This window comes from Schistocerca nitens, chromosome 3, assembly GCF_023898315.1.
Source record: "Schistocerca nitens isolate TAMUIC-IGC-003100 chromosome 3, iqSchNite1.1, whole genome shotgun sequence".
Classification (NCBI taxonomy): Eukaryota; Metazoa; Arthropoda; class Insecta; order Orthoptera; family Acrididae; genus Schistocerca; species Schistocerca nitens.
Window position 1 is genome coordinate 144,169,016 of NC_064616.1, and position 27,123 is coordinate 144,196,138.

Genomic DNA, 27,123 nt, shown 5'->3' on the forward strand with positions numbered 1-27,123 from the left:
AAGTCTCCCTTTTCGAACTCTTCCGTCAGCTTGAGACCCTTCAAGATATCGTGCTCTGCTTCTGAATGTACTGCTTTCTGAAATGTGGGACTCCGCAAACGTCATTCTCCTTCTTCAGATAGACTTCTGTGTTGATTCGAAGTTTCCGTACGTCTTCATTTTGAACTCTGCTCACGAGTTTTCGCCTTTCGGACACATCTAGATTCTCCTTATTGTGTTACTTTCACAGTAGACCCATATTTCTACCCTCCACCCGTCGGGAACCTCCAATATAATAAAATAACGACCATCGTCTCATTGACAGCATAGCAGATGACTTGAGGTCATCCTACTGTACAGTAAGACTGATAATAACATTTCCCTTATATACTAGATCGGAATGTAACAGCAAAAGAACGAGCCGCCAGGCAGTATCTCGTTAGCCAGTTAATTGGTTCAAATGGTTCAGATGGCTTTGAGCACTATGGGACTTACCTTCTGAGGTCATGAGTCCCCTTGAACTTAGAGCTACTTAAACCTAACTAACCTAAGGACATTACAAACATCCATGCCCGAGGCAGGATTCGAACCTGTGACCGTAGCGGTCGCGCGGTTCCAGACTGTAGCGCCCAGAAACGCTCGGCCACTCCGGCCGGCGCCAGTTAATTGCTAGAGAGCAATAACCTTAGCAAAGTGCATCGTACAGGACGCAAACAAGAGTCTGAAAAAGCATTTCAATCACCGTTTGATGTTCGATGCTTAGCTGGACTGTTAGCAGATTCCGCGGAATTGCTACAAGTGAGTCGAAACGCTCAACACTCGATGGATTTCTGTCAGAAATTAGTTACGGAAAAAAACCAGTGGTGCCTACGGCGTAAGAGAACTGTTTAGGTCATCTTTCTCATAAGCAATAGAAAGTGGGATATCCTGATAGATCTCATTTCTTACTCCCCAGCACTCAAAATCAACCAAGACAATGTACGAACCCTCATTACAGTAATGTTTCAAAGTGGATAGACAACCCGGTGACTTATGTAAGGGTACTTCTACGATCCCAGTAACCAATCTCACCGAAGTCCCAAAGAAAACATCTGGTATGTTATGAAGAAAAATGCACGAGTAGAGGATGGTCACTGAATCTATGGAGTAACGTGCGGTGTTTGAGTAGTCGGGTCTACATCTACATACACACTCCGCAAGCCACCGTACGGTGGGTGTCGGAGGGTACCTGTACTACTACTTGTCATTTCCTTTCCTGTTCCACTCGCGAATAGAGCGAGGGAAAACGACAGTCTGTATGCCTCCGTGAGAGCCCTTATTTCTCTTATCTTACTTGCGCGGTCCTTACCCAAAATGTACGTTGGTGGCAGTAAAATAGTTCTGCAGTTAGCTTCAAATGTCGTTTCTCTAAATGTTTCTCGGAAAGAACGTCGCCTTCACTCTATGGACTCTCACTTCAGGAAGAATCTCCGTAATAGTTCCGTGCTGATCGTACCTTCCGGTGACAAATGTAGCAGCCCTCCTCCGAACTGCTCCAAAATATTCCTTCAATACGACATGGTGCGGGTCCCAACCAATCGAGCGGTACCTAAAATTGGTCGCCCTAGTGTGCTATATACAGTCTCCGTTGCCGATGAACCATACTTTACTACAAATTCACCCACTAAACCGAAGTGGACCATTCGCCTTCCCTACTATCGTCCTTACACGGACGTTCCTTTTCACATCGCTTTGCAACGTTACGCCTAAATATTTAATCGGTCTGACTGTCTTAAGCAGCACCTACTAATGACGTATTCGCACATTACGAGTTTGTTTTCCCTACCCCTCTGCATTAACTCACATTTTTCTACTTTTAAAGCGAGCTGCCATTTATCGAACCAACTAGAATTTGTACCCTCTTGCAGTCGCTTAACGACGACACATTCCCGTACACGACAGCATCATCAGCAAGAAACCACAGATTGCTGCTCACCCAACCAGCCAGACCATTTATCTATAAGAGCGGTCCTATCACACTTCCCTGACCCACTCCTGACGATATCCTTGTCTCTGATGAACACTCGCCGTCGAGGACAACGTACTGAGTTCTGTTACTTGAGAACTCATTCAGCCACTCACATGTCTGTGAATCTACTCCGCATACTCGAACCCTCGTTAATAGTGTGTAGGGGGCACTGTGTCAAATGAATTTCGGAAATCTAGGAGTATGGAATCAGCCTATTGCCCTTCATCCATAGTTCGGAGGATATCAGGCGAGGAGTTTTGCAAGAGTGATGCTTTGCCCGTACTTATTCGTGGACAGAAACTTTCCCGTCTCAAGGAAATTTATTATGTTCGAACTGAAAATGTGTTTATGAATTCTGCAGCAAACCGGTATTAAAGATAATTTTGCGAGTCCGTTCTTCCCCCCTTCTTACATATAAGAGTCTCCTGCGCTCTTTTTCTGACGCGTGGATCGTTGCACTGGGCAAGAGATCCCCAAAGCCTCCCGTCTTTTCTGGATATCGTGTCACGTTCAGCAGCCAATATTTTTAATTCCGGAAGGTATTTTTGCAGTATTACACAATGCTGTAGCAACTAGGAGTGGCTACACCAATACTGTCACATGTAACATGTAACACACACACACACACACACACACACACACACACACACACACACACACACACACACACATGTTCGAAATTCTCACTAGCGTTAAGCTGTAACATTAAAACGTATTATCTTAGTGAACAATCAATGGTGAAATGAACCATGGACCTTGCCGTTGGTGGGGAGGCTTGCGTGCCTCAGCGATACAGATGGCCGTACCGTAGGTGCAACCACAACGGAGGGGTATCTGTTGAGAGGCCAGACAAACATGTGGTTCCTGAAGAGGGGCAGCAGCCTTTTCAGTAGTTGCAGGGGCAACAGTCTGGATGATTGATTGATCTGGCCTTGTAACATTAACCAAAACGGCCTTGCTGTGCTGGTACTGCGAACGGCTGAAAGCAAGGGGAAACTACAGCCGTAATTATTCCCGAGGACATGCAGCTTTACTGTATGATTAAATGATGATGGCGTCCTCTTGGGTAAAATATTCCGGAGGTAAAATAGTCCCCCATTCGGATCTCCGGGCGGGGACTACTCAAGAGGACGTCGTTATCAGGAGAAAGAAAACTGGCATTCTACGGATCGGAGCGTGGAATGTCAGATCCCTTAATCGGGCAGGTAGGTTAGAAAATTTAAAAAGGGAAATGGATAGATTAAAGTTACATATAGTGGGAATTAGTGAAGTTCGGTGGCAGGAGGAACAAGACTTTTGGTCAGGTTATTACAGGGTTATAAATACAAAATCAAATAGGGGTAATGCAGGAGTAGGTTTAATAATGAATAAAAAAATAGGAGCGCGGGTTAACTACTACAAACAGCATAGTGAACGCATTATTGTGGCCAAGATAGACACAAAGCCCATGCCTACTACAGTAGTACAAGTTTATATGCCAACTAGCTCTGCAGATGATGAAGAAATTGATGAAATTTATGACGAGATAAAAGAAATTATTCAGGTAGTGAAGGGAGACGAAAATTTAATAGTCATGGGTGACTGGAATTCGTCAGTAGGAAAAGGGAGAGAAGGAAACATTAGTAGGTGAATATGGATTGGGGGGAAGAAATGAAAGAGGAAGCCGCCTTGTAGAATTTTGCACAGAGCATAACTTAATCATAGCTAACACTTGGTTCAAGAATCATAAAAGAAGGTTGTATACCTGGAAGAATCCTGGAGATACTAATAGGTATCAGATAGATTATATAATGGTAAGACAGAGATTTAGGAACCAGGTTTTAAATTGTAAGACATTTCCAGGGGCAGATGTGGATTCTGACCACAATCTATTGGTTATGAACTGCAGATTGAAACTGAAGAAACTGCAAAAAGGTGGGAATTTAAGGAGATGGGACCTGGATAAACTGAAAAAACCAGAGGTTGTAGAGAGTTTCAGGGAGAGCATAAGGGAACAATTGACAGGAATGGGGGAAAGAAATACAGTAGAAGAAGAATGGGTAGCTCTGAGGGATGAAGTAGTGAAGCCAGCAGAGGATCAAGTAGGTAAAAAGACGAGGGCTAATAGAAATCCTTGGGTAACAGAAGAAATATTGAATTTAATTGATGAAAGGAGAAAATATAAAAATGTAGTAAATGAAGCAGGCAAAAGGGAATACAAACGTCTCAAAAATGAGATCGACAGAAAGTGCAGAATGGCTAAGCAGGGATGGCTAGAGGACAAATGTAAGGATGTAGAGGCTTGTGTCACTAGGGGTAAGATAGATACTGCCTACAGGAAAATTAAAGAGACCTTTGGAGAGAAGAGAACCACTTGTATGAATATCAAGAGCTCAGATGGCAACCCAGTTCTAAGCAAAGATGGGAAGGCAGAAAGGTGGAAGGAGTATATAGAGGGTTTATACAAGGGCGATGTACTTGAAGACAGTATTATGGAAATGGAAGAGGATGTAGATGAAGATGAAATGGGAAATAAGATACTGCGTGAAGAGTTTGACAGAGCACTGAAAGACCTGAGTCGAAACAAGGCCCCGGGAGTAGACAACATTCCATTAGAACTACTGATGGCCTTGGGAGAGCCAGTCATGACAAAACTCTACCATCTGGTGAGCAAGATGTATGAGACAGGCGAAATACCCACAGACTTCAAGAAGAATATAATAATTCCAATACCAAAGAAAGCAGGTGTTGACAGATGTGAAAATTACCGAACTATCAGTTTAATAAGTCACAGCTGCAAAATACTAACGCGAATTCTTTACAGACGAATGGAAAAACTGGTAGAAGCGGACCTCGGGGAAGATCAGTTTGGATTCCGTAGAAATGTTGGAACACATGAGACAATACTAACCTTACGACTTATCTTAGAAGAAAGATTAAGGAAAGGCAAACCTACGTTTCTAGCATTTGTAGACTTAGAGAAAGCTTTTGACAACGTTAACTGGAATACTCTCTTTCAAATTCTGAAGGTGGCAGGGGTAAAATACAGGGAGCGAAAGGCTATTTACAATTTGTACAGAAACCAGATGGCAGTTATAAGAGTCGAGGGGCATGAAAGGGAAGCAGTGGTTGGGAAGGGAGTGAGACAGGGTTGTAGCCTCTCCCCGATGTTATTCAATCTGTATATTGAGCAAGCAGTAAAGGAAACAAAAGAAAAATTCGGAGTAGGTATTAAAATTCATGGAGAAGAAGTAAAAACTTTGAGGTTCGCCGATGACATTGTAATTCTGTCAGAGACAGCAAAGGACTTGGAAGAGCAGTTGAGCGGAATGGACAGTGTCTTGAAAGGAGGTTATAAGATGAACATCAACAAAAACAAAACGAGGATAATGGAATGTAGTCAAATTAAATCGGGTGATGCTGAGGGGATTAGATTAGGAAATGAGACACTTAAAGTAGTAAAGGAGTTTTGCTATTTAGGGAGCAAAATAACTGATGATGGTCGAAGTAGAGAGGATATAAAATGTAGACTGGCAATGGCAAGGAAAGCGTTTCTGAAGAAGAGAAATTTGTTAAAATCGATTATAGATTTAAGTGTCAGGAAGTCGTTTCTGAAAGTATTTGTATGGAGTGTAGCCATGTATGGAAGTGAAACATGGACGATAAACAGTTTGGACAAGAAGAGAATAGAAGCTTTCGAAATGTGGTGCTACAGAAGAATGCTGAAGATAAGGTGGGTAGATCACGTAACTAATGAGGAGGTATTGAATAGGATTGGGGAGAAGAGAAGTTTGTGGCTCAACTTGACTATAAGAAGGGATCGGTTGGTAGGACATGTTTTGAGGCATCAAGGGATCACAAATTTAGCATTGGAGGGCAGCGTGGAGGGTAAAAATCGTAGAGGGAGACCAAGAGATCAATACACTAAGCAGATTCAGAAGGATGTAGGTTGCAGTAGGTATTGGGAGATGAAGAAGCTTGCACAGGATAGAGTAGCATGGAGAGCTGCATCAAACCAGTCTCAGGACTGAAGACCACAACAACAACAACATACAAGGCCAGATCAGTCAATCATCCAGACTGTTGCCCCTGCAACTACTGAAAAGGCTGCTGCCCCTCTTCAGGAACCACACGTTTGTCTGGCCTCTCAACAGATACCCCTCCGTTGTGGTTGCACCTACGGTACGGCCATCTGTATCGCTGAGGCACGCAAGCCTCCCCACCAACGGCAAGGTCCATGTTTCATGGGGGGGAACATTGCATCGTAGCTCAGAAAAGTTAATGCGTTCAATCGTGGGTTACATACATCCGCTCATAGCTTTTTTTGTCCTATTTGTTGTACCGAAAATATGTGTGGAACAACTGTGAAATTAATGTGCTAACAGTATAAATAAGTTTCCTGTCCACTGATTCGTGCTTTTCGGGGCCGCTTGAGTATTGTGATTTGTCCCTTATTTATTGCAACTGTTAGTAAGTTGTTTAATGGATCTGCACCAGTAGAGAAAGCGTTGCTGTCAGTTGTTGAGCAATTAATTGAAAAATAAACTATAGTACTAATCAGAGGGGAATGGGAGTCCAGTGTTCTGTGTTCGCTTAACTCACTTTTTTTTCTTTCTCCGAATTCTTACGTACCTCTGATGTGAGGATCGTGAGCAAAAAGTTAATTACAGGTCGCACAGCGACATATAAGCAGTAATTTTCACGCACTCCATCTACGAATCGAACGAAAGGAACATGTAATTGTACTGCACAGTGAAGTGTCCTCTGGCAGTGATTAGGATGTGCATGAATTGTAGAAAGCTGTCATGAAGAATGCAGCCTCCTACGAATTAGTTTGATTTGTAGGGGCGTAAGAGTAAAGGTTTCGTGACTGACAGTTGTTCGCGAACAGCTGAATGTCGCTGGGACGTGTGTCGGGAGTTACGACCGACTGTGGAAGGACGTGTGAGAGGAAGCGGAGGAATGGCGAGGCGAAGCGGGCCGAGACGGCGCGAGGACAGCCGACGATAGCCGAGGCAGTTGCCTGTCCCGCTGCAGGCGGGAGGCGGGAAGCGCGAGGCAGGGCTATTTTTGTCCGCAGGCGGGCGGGCCGGCCGTGACTCGAGTATTAACCTCCAGAGGGCGCGCTAGCCTCACTTCCACTAATTATCTCTGCCAAAGACTCGGTCGCGAAGCTAGCGGTTCGTTTTCGAATTAGCTAAGACGACATTGTGATGCCGAGGATAAATCACCGGAGGATAGAGATCGTATTGGAGCGATCAGTCGCTCGTGCCCTTAACACAGCCATCGGCGTGGCCATTATCTCTGCTGCTACCGTACGAATTACAGTTGGCAGTGCTGCTTCTGTCAATATTCCTACGTTAGATAAATTTTTCATTATCACACATATGTCATATAATTCGCATAAGGCGCAGTTTTTATCTGTAAATAAAACGACGAATTTAAGTCTGTGATGGACAACAGAAAGTAAACTTTTTGTTTCATCGCTTCCCATTTATTTCCTCATGTTTTTGCTGCCCCGATAACTATAACAGGACTAGCCAGAGGTAATTGACATGATGTTTTATTAAAATAGAAAATACTATCAGGTGGCTTAATTTCAGACACTGTTAATCTACTGTTACACAGTTAGACATGGCCAAATCCTCAATTTCGCTCTTATCTGAACATACGGTTTGTACAACAAGCGAAGGCATGTGATTGGGACATGCAGGAACGTACAACAGAATTTCAGTTAACTACCTCAACCTCAAGGCCATTAATGAGATGATTCAGGTAATTCGTGTAACACGTTCCCTTCCGCTCCCATGATAGCTGGGAAGCCAAACTAAAATATCGTCACCCCTTCCCTTCATATTTCCGTTACGCCATTGTTTTGGGACTGAAATGGAGATATATGTATTTGAATATTAGATGCATAGATTGCATTGAGGAGGTATCGAATCCAATCGCGAAAAAGAAAATTATTGCACTGCTCCACTGAGTAAACGGATCGGTTGATATGCCACGTTCTGAAGCATCAAGGAATCATCAGTTTGGTAACGGAGCAAAGAATGGGGATGGGGTAAATATTGTAGAGGGAAACTAAGACTTGATTACAGTAAGCAGATTTAAGTGGATGTGCGTTGTAATGGTTATGCAGAGATGAAGAGGTTGCACAGCGTAGGATAGTGTGAAGTAACACATCAGACCAGCCTTCAGAGTGAATAGCACAGCAACAACACATGTGCAGTAGTTCTCCTCACCCTATCCATGCCGTGCTAGGAGAAGAACCAATTTCCAACTTGACGTACATGTACGAGGAAGAAAATGGTTCAAATGGCCCTGAGCACTATGAGACTTAACATCTGAGGTCATCAGTCACCTAGAACTTACAACTACTTAAACCTAACCAACCTAAGGACATCACACACGTCCATGCCCGAGGCAGGATTCGAACATGCGACCATAGCGGTCACGCGGTTCCAGACTGAAGCGCCTAGAACCGCACAGCCACACAGGCTGGTGTACCAGGAAGCTCAGCAGTCACTTCAGTACACACATATCCATCCCTAGAGCACTTCACATCTCAGTTGATCTTGTCTTCACAAAGCTAACCACAGTCACAAAAATAAATGAATTGGACAGACGACTATAACCACCAGTCTCACATCAGAAGAATTGTAAGACAGAAAAATGCTCACAGGTCCAAGAGACCAATAATCCTGTCAGATTACAAAATGTAGATCAGCGATACAGCCGTGAAACAAGTGGATCGTTTTCTGTAATTAATTAATATGTTTGATAACCACAAGATGCATAGACAAGACCTGGACAGTTGAGCAACTTGAACAGTACAGAAGGACAATGTAGTCAATCAGTTTATAATCAGTACAAAACTGTTGGTTGGCAATTATGTAGGTACCACTGATGAATATCCCCAGGTACACTACTGTAAAATTTACGCACAATGGAATCTAAATGTGAATGTCAAATTTTCTGGCCCTGTGCTATGAAACTGATGTTCACATAATGTATTTATTTGAAGACTGCTCCTATTACTCCACACACACACACACACACACACACACACACACACACACACACACACACACACACATATATATATATATATATATATATATATATATATATATATATATATATATATATAAGGACAAGGGTAGTACAACTCCACTCTCCATTGTTGCCAGATGTATCCAAGGTGGCGGCGATGAAGACATCCAAAATAGCAGTGTGTAGACTTGACAACAGCACATGACATCATCCAAGATGGCTGCCATGACGTTATCCCAGATGGCTGATTTTGGCTGGAAGTTTGAATTTTGGCAGGAAGATAGGTCAGCTGGGCTACCTCCACTAACCTGACCCCCTCCCCCAGAAAATGGTGGGAAGCTCAAATTCCAACAGGATAATGTATCAAAACACAGTTATATCCTCTAACCAAAAAAAAATGGCGGGAAAATTTGTCAATTAGGCTACCTCCACTAACCTAAGTCATCCGACCACCATCTCTTCCTAGGGATTGGAGGGAAGTTTGAATTTTTGGCAGGAAGATAAGTCAATTGTGGTATCTCTACTAACCTAAGAAAATGGCGGGAAAGAAGGGACTCTTCCACCTCCACTAAGCTAAGTCACTTGACCTCCAACTCCTCCCAGGAAATGGCATGGGGGAGGACTCGAGCTGTGAGGGACATAAGTCTTTATTATTTTGCATGCACCAGTCTTTATTTAAACAATTTGAGGCAGTACAGCCATCCAGTGTGTTCACCATGAGGTCCGGATTCCAACTGACCTAGTATACAGTACCACCATCAGAGGTTGCCTTCATCCCTCCTGTGACTTAATCCAGGATGGTGGGGGGAAATGGCAGGAAACAGTGTGGTCGCCATGGGGTCCGGACTCTAACTGACCTATTACACAGTACTACCGCCAAAGGGTGCTCTCATCCGTGATGTAATCCAAGATGGCTGCCATGATTTCAGCTGATGACACAAGTTCGAATAAGCAATATGGTTGGAAACAGCGTGTTCACCACAAGGTCCAAGTGTCCTAGTACACAGTAACACCACCAGAGAGATCTGTCGTCTGTTCCGTGAAGAAACCCAAAATAATGGGGGAAAATGGCAGGAAAGGGACTCTGCTTGTGCTGGTCATAAGTTTTTATTTTGCATGCGGTGTTTCCACCATGAGACCTTGAGTCCAACTGACCTAGTACACACTACTGCCACCAGAGAGTGCTCTCATCTGTGACATAACCCAAGATGACTGTCTAAAGGGGAGAATGACTCAACCTGCACTGGGCTGGAGAGAGTAAGGAAGGAGTGCACTTTATTTATCTTGGAACAATTTATTTAGGGACAGATTTCGACAGATAGTATATTTATCACACTGACACAAAACACTCGCCCTGCTGTGATTGGGGTCACAATACAGTCTGCAGACCTGCAAACTACTCATAAATAATGCAGTACACTGATGTGTAGACACGAATTCAACTCGTAAAATCTCCAAATACCACGTATCACAGCCTACAGACATGTAAACTCCTCCTAAATAACGCTCTGCAGACACGCAAACAACTCCTAAATTACCCAAATAACTTCAGTACAGACCTGCCAACTGCTACTAAATAATGCAGTACACTGATATGCAGACACAAAATCAACCCGTAAACTGTCCAAATAATGCATATCACAGCCTACAGACCTACTAGCAAAATAATGCAACAGTCACACAATCATTGTATGCAGACACCACCCGCCACGCCCTATCCATTGGACGACACAGGAGGCTACCGGTAGCCCCTATGGAGTGACACAGCCGTCTGCTGTCAAACCACGCACAGGTCCCACAAGAATGAGGCTGCGACATCCCTTTCATACTTGAGATCTGTGAAATTCCTCTCGAAAATTCATGATCATCTAGGCACCATTACTGACGCGACCAGCGGGGAGCAAAGACCTATTTGCACAGCATGCCGAAGCTGCTGCAAGCCACCGCCTGACGCAAGCCAGTGTCAGCCACTGCCGGATGCAAGCCAGTGCGAGCCACCACTCTCGCCCTGAAGCTACCTGCAACCAGCAGGTGAAAGTTGCTTGTATTTTTGGGTATACAGTTAGAGTTCTCCGAGTGTTATACTGACATCACTGAACTCCAACACACATTCATGCTGGTCCCATATTCAAGACATCTCTGGGCAGCAAGTGGGTTTTACCATTGCCTATGTGATACCTGGGTATACTGATATCACTGAATAGCACAGGGTGCAATGTTCCTAGCACAACATGTGAGACGTGTCTAAACATACTTAACTGCCCAGCATGACTGACGCAATGCCGTGAAGCCGAAATTGTATAATGTTCCTGAAATAGTTAAGACACGCTTACTTGATGTCTCAGCTTGTATGCATGGAAATTCATGCCCTAACAGAACATGTTTACGAAAATAGTGCAGAATAACCTCAAATGCATTCTCCCTCACAGTCCTCATGTAGCACCCTGTCCATCATGTGTTACCCTTCTTGCTTTCAACATACACAAATGTTCTCACTGCTATGTAGGGACTCCTATTTTCCAGCATGAAAGATGTGTGAATGAATTGAGCATTATGATTGGCTCTTACCGAATATCCTCTCCAAATTATTGATGCCACCAGTGTGGAAGCATCATTTGCTGTTTTCTTTCTTTCTGCAGATGGGACTTTCAGTGGAAAAAAACTATTCCACACAGATCGCCATACTCTACAGACAATTAAATCATGCAAAGTGCCCCTGCATATCATCAAATACAGAACGTCTCATACTCAATTACACTGCTCTTGTACTGAGGACAGGAGCTTGAATATTAGAGCATGAAACCGATCTCCAACCAAATACGGTCCTGTTGCACTAACTCAGGTCGTTCTGTTTCTACATAGGTTGCAGAAGGTGGCGAATATGTCTTTTTCCTACTTCTGCTCAATTCCAACTTAGATTGCAATGATCACAGGCGCAAAGATGTAGAAATGGGAGCAGTTGGAAGATGTATAGGGGCTGACTAAAACACAGGCTTGAGAGATGTGACTTGTTTCAAGATATGACAGTGCCAGAAATATGATTGAGTAGTTGATGTAATCATTAAATGACTTGCAGAATGAGATTTTCACTTTTCAGCTGAGTGTGCACTGATATGAAACTTCCTGGCAGATTAAAACTGTGTACTGTACCGAGACTCGAATTCCGGACCTTTGCCTTTTGCAGGCAAGTGCTCTACCATCTGAACTACCCAAACTCGACTCATGCCCCATTCTCACAGCTGTACTTCCACCAGTACCTCGTCTCCTACTTTCCAAACTTCACAGAAGCTCTCCTGCAAACGTTGCAGTACTAGCACTCCTGGAAGAAATTCTGCAAGGTTCTTAGGTTCATAGAGATACGCCAATTGACCTATCCTCCCCCCAAAATTCAAACTACCGGAAAATCCCTAGGAAGAGGTGATGGTGAGATTACTTAGATTAATGGAGGTAGCCCAATTGACCTATTTTCCCGCCATTTTCCTTAGGTTATGGGGATAACTGTGGTGTGATGCATTATCCTGATGGAATTTTGAACTTCCCACCATTTTGTGGGGGAGGGGGTAGGTTAGTGGAGGTAGCCCAGGCGTTACTTGGACACACCTCGTTTCTGCACTTCTGTTAATGATAAACGACGATATTTACAAGAAATCTCCCATAGGGCTTCCCATACTTTTGTAGAACAAGTGGAACAGTTGATGGAGTCCAGAAACGCTTGCTATGAACTTTTCTTACTCTGGTTTACTTCATGTAGAGCTTTGGCTCTCTTGACTTGAGAAGCTGTGAATTCTTCTGCAGTTGGGCGGCATTTAAACTGCTGAAGAGCTGCACGGGTGTCCCAGATCGCTGAGCATCACTCATCAGTCCACCACAGCACAGGTTGCCTCAGAAGATGACCTGAAGTCTTTGGGATGGGTAAGAGAGCTGCATGATGGATCACTCAAGTAATATGGTCAACCCATTCCTGGACACTGTCGGTGTGTTGCAACACAGCCAGGTGGCTGTACAGCGTCCAGTTAGACCTGCTGACAATTAATTTTGGTGGTTTCTGTTCAGGTAATAATCCATCCCATAAGTGAATCCACAGTGGGATGTGGGAACTGGAATGATGGTCACCATGTGCTTCTCACTGAGCGACATATGCAAGGGAGGGAGAGCAGAAAGGATGGTTGAAGGCTGTGGATGATCCAGTAGCAACCGAGAAATGGGTAGGACTGTCGGAATTGATGATTCACAGCTCCTGCAACATCATGAGGTCTCTGGGACTCGACCCCTACTACAAGTACAGTGCAAGTCCCATAATTCATTATGATACCACCCAGTAGAAGAAATGGGCGGGGTAGTTGTGCAATAATGTATGTGAGAGTCTCAGAGTCTATTACATCTTCTGAAGGTAAATATAGAGAAAGTGATCTTCTGACCCACATGAACTGCGAAGGGCAGTAACCAAGGAGAGAGCAGAGGTGTACTGTGTGTTGTTAAAAAACACAGCAGCCCCTCCATTGATTCTTCCCTAGTCAGGTCATCCTTTTGATGGACGGTATAGCCCTGTAGCAAACAGGCATCAATAGCTTTAAAATGTGTCTCTTGTAAACACTACATCAGGGGATGTGCCTGTGTCAGGAGTTTCAGTTCATGTCCTGAACCAATTAATGTTCCACTGTAATATGGGAGCCCTCTATCAAGTTCGCAGCAATTTTATCCTGTCTTTCCACTGGAGCCAGCGAAGAGTGGAGGCTCAGCCTTGAGGCTAGGTGATCGCCACAGTCTGAAATAAAGGTCCATTGGCTGTGCACAAGAATCATGAGAGACGCCAGAGAAGATTATGTCGACATCGTCGGACTGTTTACTTCAAAACTCCGTCAGTGGTGAACAATTTCCCATTGACTTTTTAACTTGCGTAGGCTTCAGGGCAATAGCCACTGCTGTGGCAGTGGGAGCACTGGATGGTGTACCAGACTTAATCTTTGAATCTTTGGAGCGAAGGTAAGCTCAGCAACATCGGCAACCACAGCCCTTCCTGAAATTGTGATGATTATGGTGATTTGTGGCTGAGGGCGTTAAACAGCAAGGTCATCAGCGTCCCTGCATTAATTATGTATCAACGAACATGGTGAAAATCTATTAAGAGAAGAATAAAGCGAAAAACCCCATTTTGTTCCCCCACAAGAATTCGAAGTTAATGCTAACAAAGTGAGCTTCAGGAAAGCCCATAATGAAATCCCGACGAGACACAGCAGAATAGCTAGATAAAATCATGGATAAAATACCAGTAAAGACACAGTTAAAAAGGGGACAGATGACTGAATGTTTTATGGAAAGTAGTTTATTATTTCTCACTTCCAGCCACTGAACCTCCGGCCAACACATGACCTGCCTGGTCATAAATGAAATTACAGCCTGCAGGAGGACTGAACAGCGAGCAGTGGGAGGAAGGGAGCAAGTCTCCTTGCCAGCCGTACCAGCGAGTTTGTTTCTCCGAATCCCTGTGCTATGGGATCCAACAGAAAATGACTGTCCCGCTCGTCTTTGCAAGAGAAGAAAAGCGACCAGCACTTCTTGCACCATCTGATCTGCTGGGTACATCTGACCAGTAGTCAGAACGGCGGTTTGCGAATCTGAGCAGACGATCTGTTTTTCAAGGACTTCTTTGCGGAGTGGGGGAGTGGACATGTACGTAAAAAACAGTACTGCATTTTAGTCCGTAGATGTACCACGGCACTGCACCGTACAGGTATCTGAGTGTTGTGCAGGGGCAGTTGAGTTTAGTGAAACTAAACTGCTGTTGTTGTTCATAGGTCCCCCAACTCTGACTTCAGAGCATTCCTGCTCAAGCTAGAGAGTGTTCTTCGTTTAATTTATAGGAAGTACCAAACATTAGTTATATGTGGTGATTTCAATATTAATTTTGTGTATGATTGTGCAAGAAAAAGGATGTTGGCAGATCTCCTAAACTCATATGATCTGATGCAGATTGTGCTTTCTTTTTTTCTTTTCTTTTTTTTTTTCAAACAGGGTGCAGGGGAACAGTAACACAACCATAGACAATATTTTTATTCATTCTTCATTACTAGATGGGCTAGTGTTCTCAAACAAATGCAACATAGAACTACAAACTATGCAGGAAAGCTAATCCAACGGCTATAGAGCGTTTTTTAAACCTCGTTAAGGAACAACAGTGGCAGGATGTTTATAGTGCCGATAACATAGGTGACAAATAGAATGCTTTCCTTAACACATTTATCATGCTCTCTGAGAGCTGCTTTCCATTCGAACGTTCTAAGCAGGGTACTAGCAGTAAAAGGCTGCCTGGATGGCTAACTAGTGGGATAAGGATATCATGAGACATAAAGTGGGAATTACATCAAAATGTTAGAAGTAGTCACAATCAAGCTACAGTAGCCCATTACAAGCATTACCGTAAGGTGCTTAAAAATGTTATTGGCAAGGCAAAGAATATGTGGTACGCAAATAGAATAGGTAAAACACGGGATAAAATTAAAACCATATGGTCAGTTGTGAAGGAAGTGTATGGTCAAAAAATGATTCAAATGGCTCTGAGCACTATGGGACTTAACTGCTGAGTCATCAGTCCCCTAGAACTTAGAACTACTTAAACCTAACTAACCTAAGGACATCACACAGATCCATGCCCGAGGCAGGGTTCGAACCTGCGACCGTAGCGGTCGCACGGTTCCAGACTGTAGCGCCTAGAACCGCTCGGCCACTCCGACCGGCAGAGTGTATGGTCAGCAGCACAAGGTCGACGGTATAAAGTCAGTTCATAGTAAAAATATTTCTGTTACTGATAAGTCAGATATAAGTACAGTATTTAACTATCATTTTCTGAGCATTGCTGCTGAATTATATAAAAACTTAGTTTCTGCAGGGAATCATACAAGTCTCTTTGAAAATGCCTTTCAGAGATTGATGTCTAAAATGCTCCTTTGTGATACTGACAAGGGGGAGATTGAGTCAATAATTAAATCACTGAAGACTAAGGACTCTCATGGATACGATGGGGTGATTAGCAGAATATTGAAGTACTGTGCTGCACATGTTAACCCTGTACTTAGCCATATTTGTAATTTTGCTTTAGCCCGCAAGCGCTCGAGCTATGACCATTTTGCTCACACTAATTTTAAAACACTCGACAGTTCGTCAACAATGCCTTCAACGTTCTTGTTCACTGGGTTTTGTGCGTCCTCCAAACCGCGCAAACTGTTGTCATTGCGGCAATACGCTGGTGTCGCTCGCAAATATCATTTGGTTGGGCCTATCATTGCCGTGCGGTATTTTGATGATTGTGCGAGTGACGAAGTAAGTATATATTTTGTTGTTGATATTTCTTAAAATGTCATTTCATGTGCATTGCTCTCGGTTTATTGTTTTTTTTTTTAATTATTTACGACAGCTAACTATCGATGTAATGCCAAACTAATATTATTTTGTATTTTTATAGACACATAGACTAGAAGAAAGAATTTTGGCGTGACTGGAAGATGACGACCTAGAAAATGTTGCAGTAGCATCTGTCAGAGCCGATTACACCAAAATTGACCTTGGCAGTGAACACAGCGACCACCTTAGCGAAACGGAACAGTCATCTGATGTCTTCCATTCAGACACGCAGTCAGTTATTTTACTTAGGCAAAGGCAAAGGAACGAAGTGAAGTTACATCCAGGACGTTCGAATGTGAGGACAAGATCTCACAGTACTGCCATTGCTAGACAAGAGATAAAAGTTGTGGCAAAAGACACTAAAGATATTGTAACTGTTTTATTCTTTTTGCAAGAGAAGAAATGTTGACTGACATAGTAAAGTATACGAATATTCGTATTAGAAAAATCAAGACTCGATTTTTAAGAAAGAGGGAAGGCAAAGAGATTGATATTATGGAACTGAAAGCGTTCGTTGGCATTTTATACATGTCTGGTACAAAAAAAGCGTCATTTGAATGTGCAGGAAATGTGGGAGAAAGACGACACAGCTCCTGATATTTTTCGAGCCGTTATGAGCAGTACTGATGACAACTGTAAGGTCTGAGATATTCAGACCCGTTCAATCTAAGGATGAATATCTCGCCCCAATTCGTGAAAAATTTTATTTACTTATCACAAAGTGTCGATCGAATTATCAGATAGGAGAAAATGTAACAGTTGTTGAAATGTTAGAAGAGTTTCGAGGCCGCTGTAAATTCAATATTTCCACAGCAAATAAACCGGCCAAGTACGGAATCAGGGTGTATCGTTGTTGTTGTGGTCTTCAGTCCTGAGACTGGTTTGATGCAGCTCTCCATGCTACTCTATCCTGTGCAAGCTTCTTCATCTCCCAGTACCTACTGCATCCTACATCCTTCTGAATCTGCTTAGTGTATTCATCTCTTGGTCTCCCTCTACGATTTTTACCCTCCATGCTGCCCTCCAATACTAAATTTGTGATCCCTTGATGCCTCAAAACATGTCCTAACAACCGATCCCTTCTTCTAGTCAAGTTGTGCCACAAACTTCTCTTCTCCCCAATCCTATTCAATACCTCCTCATTAGTTACGTGATCTACCCACCTTATTTTCAGCATTCTTCTGTAGCACCACATTTCGAAAGCTTCTACTCTCTTCTTGTCCATACTAGTTATCGTCCACGTTTCACTTCCATACGTGGCTACACTCCATACAAATACTTTCAGAAACGACTTCCTGACACTTAAATCTATACTCGATGTTAACAACTTTCTCTTCTTCAGAAACGATTTCCTTGACATTGCCAGTCTACATTTTATATCCTCTCTACTTCGACCATCATCAGTTATTTTACTCCCTAAATAGCAAAACTCCTTTACTACTTTAAGTGTCTCATTTCCTAATCTAATTCCCTCAGCATCACCCGATTTAATTTGACTACATTCCATTATCCTCGTTTTGCTTTTGTTGATGTTCATCTTATATCCTCCTTTCAAGACACTGTCCATTCCGTTCAACTGCTCTTCCAAGTCCTTTGCTGTCTCTGACAGAATTACAATGTCATCGGCGAACCTCAAAGTTTTTACTTCTTCTCCATGAATTTTAATACCTACTCCGAATTTTTCTTTTGTTTCCTTTACTGCTTGCTCAATATACAGATTGAATAACATCGGGGAGAGGCTACAACCCTGTCTCACTCCCTTCCCAACCACAGCTTCCCTTTCATGTCCCTCGACTCTTATAACTGCCATCTGGTTTCTGTACAAATTGTAAATAGCCTTTCGCTCTCTTTATTTTACCCCTGCCACCTTTAGAATGTGAAAGAGAGTATTCCAGTCAACATTGTCAAAAGCTTTCTCTAAGTCTACAAATGCTAGAAACGTAGGTTAGCCTATTCTTAATCTTTCTTCTAAGATAAGTCGTAAGGTTAGTATTGCCTCACGTGTTCCAACATTTCTACGGAATCCAAACTGATCTTCCCCGAGGTTGGCTTCTACCAGTTTTTCCATTCGTCTGTTAAGAATTCGCGTTAGTATTTTGCAGCTGTGACTTATTAAACTGATAGTTCGGTAATTTTCACATCTGTCAACACCTGCTTTCTTTGGGATTGGAATTATTATATTCTTCTTGAAGTCTGAGGGTATTTCACCTGTCTGATACATCTTGCTCACCAGATGGTAAGTTTTGTCAGGACTGGCTCTCCCAAGGCCGTCAGTAGTTCTAATGGAATGTTGTCTACTCCCGGGGCCTTGTTTCGACTCAGGTCTTTCAGTGCTCTGTCAAACTCTTCACGCAGTATCGTATCTCCCATTTCATGTTCATCTACATCATCTTCCATTTCCATAATATTGTCCTCAAGTACATCGCCCTTGTATAAACCCTCTATATACTCCTTCCACCTTTCTGCCTTCCCTTCTTTGCTTAGAACTGGGTTGCCATCTGAGCTCTTGATATTCATACAAGTGGTTCTCTTCTCTCCAAAGGTCTCTTTAATTTTCCTGTAGGCAGTATCTATCTTACCCCTAGTGACACAAGCCTCTACATCCTTACATTTGTCCGCTAGCCATCCCTGCTTAGCCATTTTGCACTTCCTGTCGATCTCATTTTTGAGACGTTTGCATTCCTTTTTGCCTGCTTCATTTACTGAATTTTTATATTTTCTCCTTTCATCAATTAAATTCAATATTTCTTCTGTTACCCAAGGATTTCTATTAGCCCTCGTCTTTTTACCTACTTGATCGTCTGCTGCTTTCACTACTTCATCCCTCAGAGCTACCCATTCTTCTTCTACTCTATTTCTTTCCCCCATTCCTGTCAATTGTTCCCTTATGCTCTCCCTGAAACTCTCTACAACCTCTCGTTCTTTCAGTTTATCCAGGTGCCATCTCCTTAAAATCCCACCTTTTTGCAGTTTCTTCAATTTCAATCTGCAGTTCATAACCAAGAGATTGTGGTCAGAATCCATATCTGCCCCTGGAAATGTCTTACAATTTAAAACCTGGTTCCTAAATCTCTGTCTTACCATTATATAATCTATCTGATGCCTTTTAGTATCTCCAGGATTCTTCCAGGTATACAACCTTCTTTTATGATCGTTATGTGACTCAATTTTTTTTTACACAAGTAATATGGAAATTTACCCAGGCAACCAACCAAATGGCCCATAGAAACTCTATAACACTGCATCTGCTGTCGTGAATCCTTTATCACAAGATATATTATACACTGGTAGAAATATAACTACTGATAATTATTTCACCTCGATTCCACTGGCTGGGAAATTGATGAGCAAACGAAATCTTCAGTTGGTACAGAAGGAAAAATAAATCCCTTCTTTGTTCCTAGATACTAAAATAAGACCAACACCCACCAATATGTTTGGTTTTCATGAGAACAAAGTTCTGGTTTCCTATACACCAAAGAAAAAAATAATTGTGCTTATTATAAGTACGCTTCATGACAATCATCAGATTGATCCAACAACTGGGAAACACGCAGAAGCCGAAATCATCACCCATTATAATCGGACAAAAGTAGGTGTCGATGTGGTGAATCGAATGAAAGAAGAATATTCCGTGGCTCGAGTAGCATGCAAGTTGCCACTGAGATTATTTTTTCGCTTTTAAATATTACTGGCATAAACAGTCAAACAAAATATAAAGAGAACAAAAATGCGGTTGTTACTAGGAGACAGTACTTGAAAACGCTGGTTCTAGAGTTGACACGACCACAAATTGTGCGTAGGAGTAAATGAAAAACCTGTCTCAGCCTCTACAGCAAGTTATAAAACGATTTACCAATGAAAATGAAGTTTCAGACGCTGAAAAATCCAGTCGTATATGTGAAGTCTGTCCAAGACGCAAAAATCGGAAGACAAAAAAAGCTTCTATCCGTTGTCAAAATTTTTTGCATTGTGAACATGCTGTAATATTATGTGATACGTGCAAAACTGAGATATATGAGAAAGGTTAAGTCACAGAAGTTGAATAATAAGAAATACTTGTTCTCCCTGTTTTTTCAATTTTTTGTATATGTGCCCCGGTAGACTGGCGATTGAAATTGTCGTAAGATTATTACCAACAATATAGAAAAACACACTGTTGTGTACTGCAAATAAATGTATTAAATACTAAAATATGACTGTTTTAATATAAAAATAACAAAAAACATATTAATTTACACAATTTAGGTACAATTCAGACTGCTTATTGAGTGTCAGCAAACTGACCGACACGCGAGAAATCGCGGGTTTGAATGGTCAGTTTCCTGAACGATTAAAGTAGTAAAGCCGCTTCATAAAATGGGAGAAATGGATAATTTAGACAATTTTATACTTATGCGTATGCCGTCAGTGTTTGTTAAAATTATTGAAAACGTTGTGTATATAAGGATAATTGATCACTTTACATCACATAATTTGCTATCAAACGTGCAGCTCGGCTTTAGAACTGGTTTAACAATTCAAAATGCTATAGTCTCTTTTGTCTCTGAGGTACTGGATGGATTAAACAAAAGATTTCGAACGCTAGGCATCTTTTTTGATTTAACTAAGGTATTTGATTGTGTTGATCACAAAATATTGCTTCAGATGTTGGACCATTATGGAATACAGAGAGTACTCAGAATTGGTTCATCTCTTACTTTAACAACAGGCAGCAAAAGGTCATTAATCACAGTGTTGAGAATGGCTGTGATGTGGGGTCTGAGTGGGGCACGGTCAAATCGGGGGTGCCTCAGGGATCAGTGTTGGGGCAACTCCTGTTCCTTATTCATATAAATGATATGCCCTCTAATATTACAGGTACTTCTAAAATATTTCTGTTCTTGATGACACTAGCTTGATAGTAAAAGGTGTTGTGTGTAACATTGGCTCTGTTTCAAATAGTGCAATTCTTGACATAAGTTCTTGGCTTGTAGAAAAAAAATTACTGGTAAATCACAGTAAGACTCAAATTTTACAGTTTCTAGCACACAATTCAACAAAACGTGCCGTTTTAATTTCACAGAATGGGCATATGATTGGTGAAGCTGAACAGTTCAAACTTCTAGGTGTTCAGATAGATAGTAAACTGTCGTGGAAATCCCACGTTCAGGATCTTGTTCAAAGATTTAATACTGGCATTTTTACTATCCGAGGGGTGTCTGAAGTAAGTGATCGTTCGACACGAAAATTAGTCTTCTTTGCTTATTTTCATTCGCATGTATCATATGACGTTATATTTTCGGGTAACTCTTACCATTCTCAAAGGACATTTTTAGTTCAGAAACTGGCAGTTTGGGCAATAAGTGGTGTTAAATTCGCGAACCTCTTGTCGACCACTGTTCGCTAGTCTGGGTATTCTGACATTGGCCTCTCAATATACATATTCTTTACCGTCGTTTCTTGTTAACAATATCTGCTTATTCCCAAGAATTAGCAGCTTTCACTCAGTTAATACTAGGCAGAAATCCAGTCTGCATTTGCATCGTACTTCCTTAACTCCTGTGGAGAAAGTTGTGAAGTATATTGATGCATCCAGTTTCAGTTAGCTACCACAGGAATTCAAAAATCTTAGCAGTAATCCACGACATTTTAAATCGAAACTGAGGAGTTTCCCCATAGGTCACCCCTTGTATACCGGCGAGGAGTTCCTTGAAAAATTAAGCTGATTCCTATTTTATATTGTTGACTGCGTTTACTTAAACTTAAGGCTTGACTTTTTTGGGTTCATAAACATTTTATTTTTTCTTATATTATATTATGTTGTAATTTCATGACCTTGGAGATTTGCTCCTCAATTTGGTCCTATGGAACTAGACGTGTAAGTAAACAAATAAAAAAGTAAATAAATGAGTAATTTTTTTGTAATGATACCATCTCCACTGCCCTCAGGATAGCAAAGAATTCCACTTAGTAAACTGAAAACTAATCTGAAAGTCATATCCTGAGGACAATGTAGGGGAACACGACAAAACAGCTGATAAAATCTCCCTGCTTAGACCTATCCGTGTAAACGGTAATACAATGTAGGTGGCGATGTAAAAGCTCGTTAAATGTAAATGTAGATATATAGTCTGCGGTACAGTGCTTCCTGTAAGCAGACAGATCTAAAACTAATCTGGGGCTCGTTTGTAACCAGGGGGATGCCCTATTCCACCCCAGACTTTGGATCTTAATGTCTCCCACTCGTAATAACTGAAGACTTCTTTTTACGGATCTCAGATAGTCTCGCTGTCAGTGGCCGATGACTGAACGGCTGTTGTAGACGTGGTTGCGTAACACAACTGGATGCTGCCTATGTAGTAATGGACAGAGCCCTAAATGCTTGGCATAACGTCGAATAGACAGCCGTGGTCACCAGCATCCGCACTGAAAGTAATAACAGGACTTGTGCAATAGACTCCTGTTGACAGCCTAATACCCTCATGGTGAACAGCATCCTGTATTTTTAGGCATGAAGGCTTTACTGACCCAAAAACCGGGAATCCGTATTCGAGTTAGGGTCGCATAACGGCCTTATAAAATTGGAACAGGCGCAACCCGCCATCTCCCGAAGACCTATGACTGACGCATTTAAGGATATTTAAGGCCTTGAATTTCAGATTTTTAACGTGTGAGTACATGTTTGGAGTTGACAGGCGCTCAACGGCGAGGCTATCAGCGCCCTTACACGTATTAAAAGAAATGAATGTAGATAAAATGACTAAACGTGTTGTCACACAGTAAGGAGGAAACGTAAAAAAAGACACTCAGTCACTCCCAACTCACTCGTGGCGACCCAAACAATCACTCTAACTCACAAGTTCTAAGATAATGGAGAAAGGGTGAAAGGTGGTACACATGGGTAGAAAGTTACAGGGGAGCGTGATTGGCTGATATTTTTTTAAGATCTGGCAGCCATGTTAGCTTCTCATCAAAAGTAAGGCCCAGATATTTCACCTCCCCCTTGAAAGTGAGAGTGATACCCCTAGTTTTAAAAAGAGTAAATTAAAAGGAATTGGGAGCGCCTACAATGAACACAAACAGTTCTGTCCAAAGAGAATTTAAAAAGTGCGGTGTAGGACCATTTCTCCAACTGCCTGATCGTCAGTTCCAATTTCCAAGTTGCCGTTACGAAGTGCGAGGTTGAACAGAAGATGGAGAAGTCCAGAAACAAGGAACACATTACGTGACGTACTTTGGGCGTAATACTGTTTATTGCAATGGTGAACGCTGTGACACTCAAAGACTCCCTTGACTGAACTATTCTTCTGCGTAAAATGGTCAGACAGGGCATTCAAATGGCTCTGAGCACTATGGGACTTAACATCTATGGTCATCAGTCCCCTAGAACTTAGAACTACTTAAACCTAACTAACCTAACGACACCACACAACACCCAGCCATCACGAGGCAGAGAAAATCCCTGACCCCGCCGGGAATCGAACTCGGGAACCCGGGCGTGGGAAGCGAGAACGCTACCGCACGACCACGAGATGCGGGCGACAGGGCATTCTCCACCTTCTAACTAAAATATCTGTCCAAGAGGTAGGAGCATGGAAAGTTGGGTGGACGTCCACAGAGCCCCGCTGATAGAGCTGCAACAAAATATTATGCCTCCAGGTAGTGTTGTACGCCTTTTCTAAGAGAAAACACCGATAAGGTGTTGCTTACGAAGGAAAAATTGTTGAATTGCTGCTTCAAGCAGGGTCAGGTCTTTGAGTGTGGAGTGATACCTCCTGAACCCACAATGGGAGTGACTTAGTAGGGACCTGATTTCGAGAATCCACACTAGGTGACGGTTGACGACAAGTTCTAGTGTCTTTTCTATGCAGCTTGTCAGGCTAATGCTATGATAACTACCAGGATTCGTTCGATCTTTCCATAATTTTGAATCTGGGATAAAAATAGATTCTTTCCATATAGGAGGACCTCCTTTGACCACGTGTTCAATTGGTTCAACATGCTGTACATTATAATGCCGTTTCTGGGCGTCGTATCACAAGCTATGGACAACGCAGAACCCAACTCTCACAGAGAGCAAGGCTTGTAGTATTCCTCCATGTTGACGCAACAGAAATCAAAATCAGGCCTCCCCTGAGTCTCCCGATATCAACAGAAAGCTGGATCCTGGAGGGGGTTCGCCGTAAAGGACTTTTCTGATTCAGCCATTGTCTGAGCTATGTCTCTCGGTGATATTAGAGAGACCCCTGTATTCGTACAGCTGCTAGTGATGGTCGTGAGATGTACCTTGTGATGCTCTTGATGACTTTCCATGCTCTACTTGCAGATGTGGACCTATTGATGGAGTTCAGGAACTCTTGCCAACACATCTGCTTACTCTCCCGGATTACTCTCTGGTCTTTGCACATGCCTTTCGAAAGGTTGCAGTATTTGCATCTGTAGGGCAAGGATTGAATCGGCGCATACCTGCCCACCTGTCCCTGACTGTACAACGATACTCATCAGTCCACCAAAGGGCAGATCACGTCCTAGATGTTCCCATCGACTTTGGGATGGACGCATAAGGAGCATGTTGAATCACAGCTCTAATGTGATCCACTCAGTCCTCGACGCCGACACGATGCTCCAAATTGCCTGCGAAGCATCGAGTTAGCCTTGCTGAACAACTATCCCGGCGGCTTCCTTTCGGGATCTGTTCCATCGGGCAGATGGATCCAGGTAGTGTTGTGATTGCTACCATGAAAGTCGTCGTCCACTCCCCACTGAGCATTGTCTATAACGCAGTCTACCAGATGGGGAGGTCTATGGCAGTAGACTAATCTTTAGCGGGCTGAAACGTGTGAGTTGATCCATATTCATTCAGATTCTCAAATATTCGACCTTGGGGTATGTGGTGTTAAAGCCCTATAGCACACTGTGTGCACGGAAGTCCCTTAAAAGGAGAGAGGGATGTGGTAGTTCATTATGAACATGTATGAAGATCACCCTTTCAACAGCGTCATACGGCGGTATGTATACAGAGCACACCGTGAGAGCAACATGGGACACTATTCAAACAGCAGCCGCTTTAGTGTTGTAGTTAAGGGCACGTTTGAAGGGTAGAAAGTGTCCTTGATGGACACTGCTGCCCCACTGTTCTCCCTCTCACCAGCAATGTTGTCCCTTTGTAGAGGTGATAGCCTCTGAGTACAAGTGCATCACTCTCTCTAAAGGGAGTCTCAGTTCCTCCAGATGAGTCCTGTATCCATTCATATTTCACTGGAGTATGGGAGCCATGTCATTGGTGTGGTCTTGATTTATATTGTCTTTGCGCCGGGGTCGTTAGGCACCTGTAGAGCAAGAGGGTGTGGAGGGTTTACCTGGACCTACTGATGAGGTGTCAAAATTCATGGTGCCCTCATCATCAGTTAGACGTGTCAGAATGACGTCTGACCGCGTCCGGGACAGTTTTCGACTGGAATGCTGAGACCCTTTCCCTGCTCCCTTTCCTAGCAAGGGTGAAGGTGAAAGGGGGAGGTGAAAGGATCTTTTTTGAGAAAAGTTGGAGTTGAGAAGCACTCTGCTTTTGGAGTGTCTTCGTGATACTCACTGAGAAAGCATTGCTGGTGTCTTCTGTCGTAGCTGCCTGGATCGTTATGTCTTTACTTCCTTTGCTTTGCCATGTGCAGGTGTCAGTATAGGTGCTGGTGGTCGAGAGTGGTACGCTGGACGTCGTTTGCGTCGAAGCATCGACCTTGGGAGGTTTCTGCAACATGGAAGCATAAGAAGTGGCAAAGACATGGGATTTCGTCGCCTTAGATTTCTTTTTGACTTCCGCATAGGATATCCGCGTTGTCACTTTCACTTCCTGCATTTTGCATTCGTCAGCAAAAACAGGGCAATCTTGGCTCCAGACTGGGTGACTGCCAGAGCCGTTAATGGAGAATGCTGGAGATTGACAGTCAGTCCCAACTTCATGGGCTGCCTTTCCACACAAGTTGCTCTGCCTCTGCAGCTCAGTGTTGTATGGCCAAATTGCAGCCATTTGGAGCATCGCTTAGGGCTAGGTACATAAGGCTTTAACCTAAGTAAAAAGAAACTTGCCGTGATGTGTTCAGGCTGCGTTGGAGAATTGAAGGCCACAATACATGTGTCAGTCTTCTCAGTTTATCCATTATTCCTACTGGTCCTCAGATCCACGTCCGCTGTTCCCTGTGACGTCGATTCTCATTTAAGTTCTGCAATGTCGTTGTGCATGATACCATGGCATGTAATCATACCCTTACGGCCGTTAAAGGAGTAATGCAACTCAAGAATTTTGTCATAATCACCCAATTTGCTTTTTCCTGTTAGTCTCGCCCAGTAGGGAACCATATCGGAACTGCCTGATATACTTTAACGTACCAGCAAGCTCTTCTAAGCCTCTCTATATCCATCCCCTTGATCACCATAAAAACATTCTGGTTCATGATTCTTTGCGCCCTGTTACTAAAGACAAGTTTATTATTAGGAGGACCAGCCGTCTTCATTCGTTAGGATGGGTGGGTGTGATTACTCCCAGGCTGTACACATCATGCTAGAAGGAGGAGAAGAAGATTTCAAGGATTTTGTCTCAGTCCAAGGAGTAGCTAGAAAAATAACGGTTCACTCACAGAGAACCCTGTATCCAGAATGAGATTTCCGCTTTTCAGCGGAGTGTGTGCTGATATGAAACTTCCTGGCAGATTAAAGCTGCGTGCCGG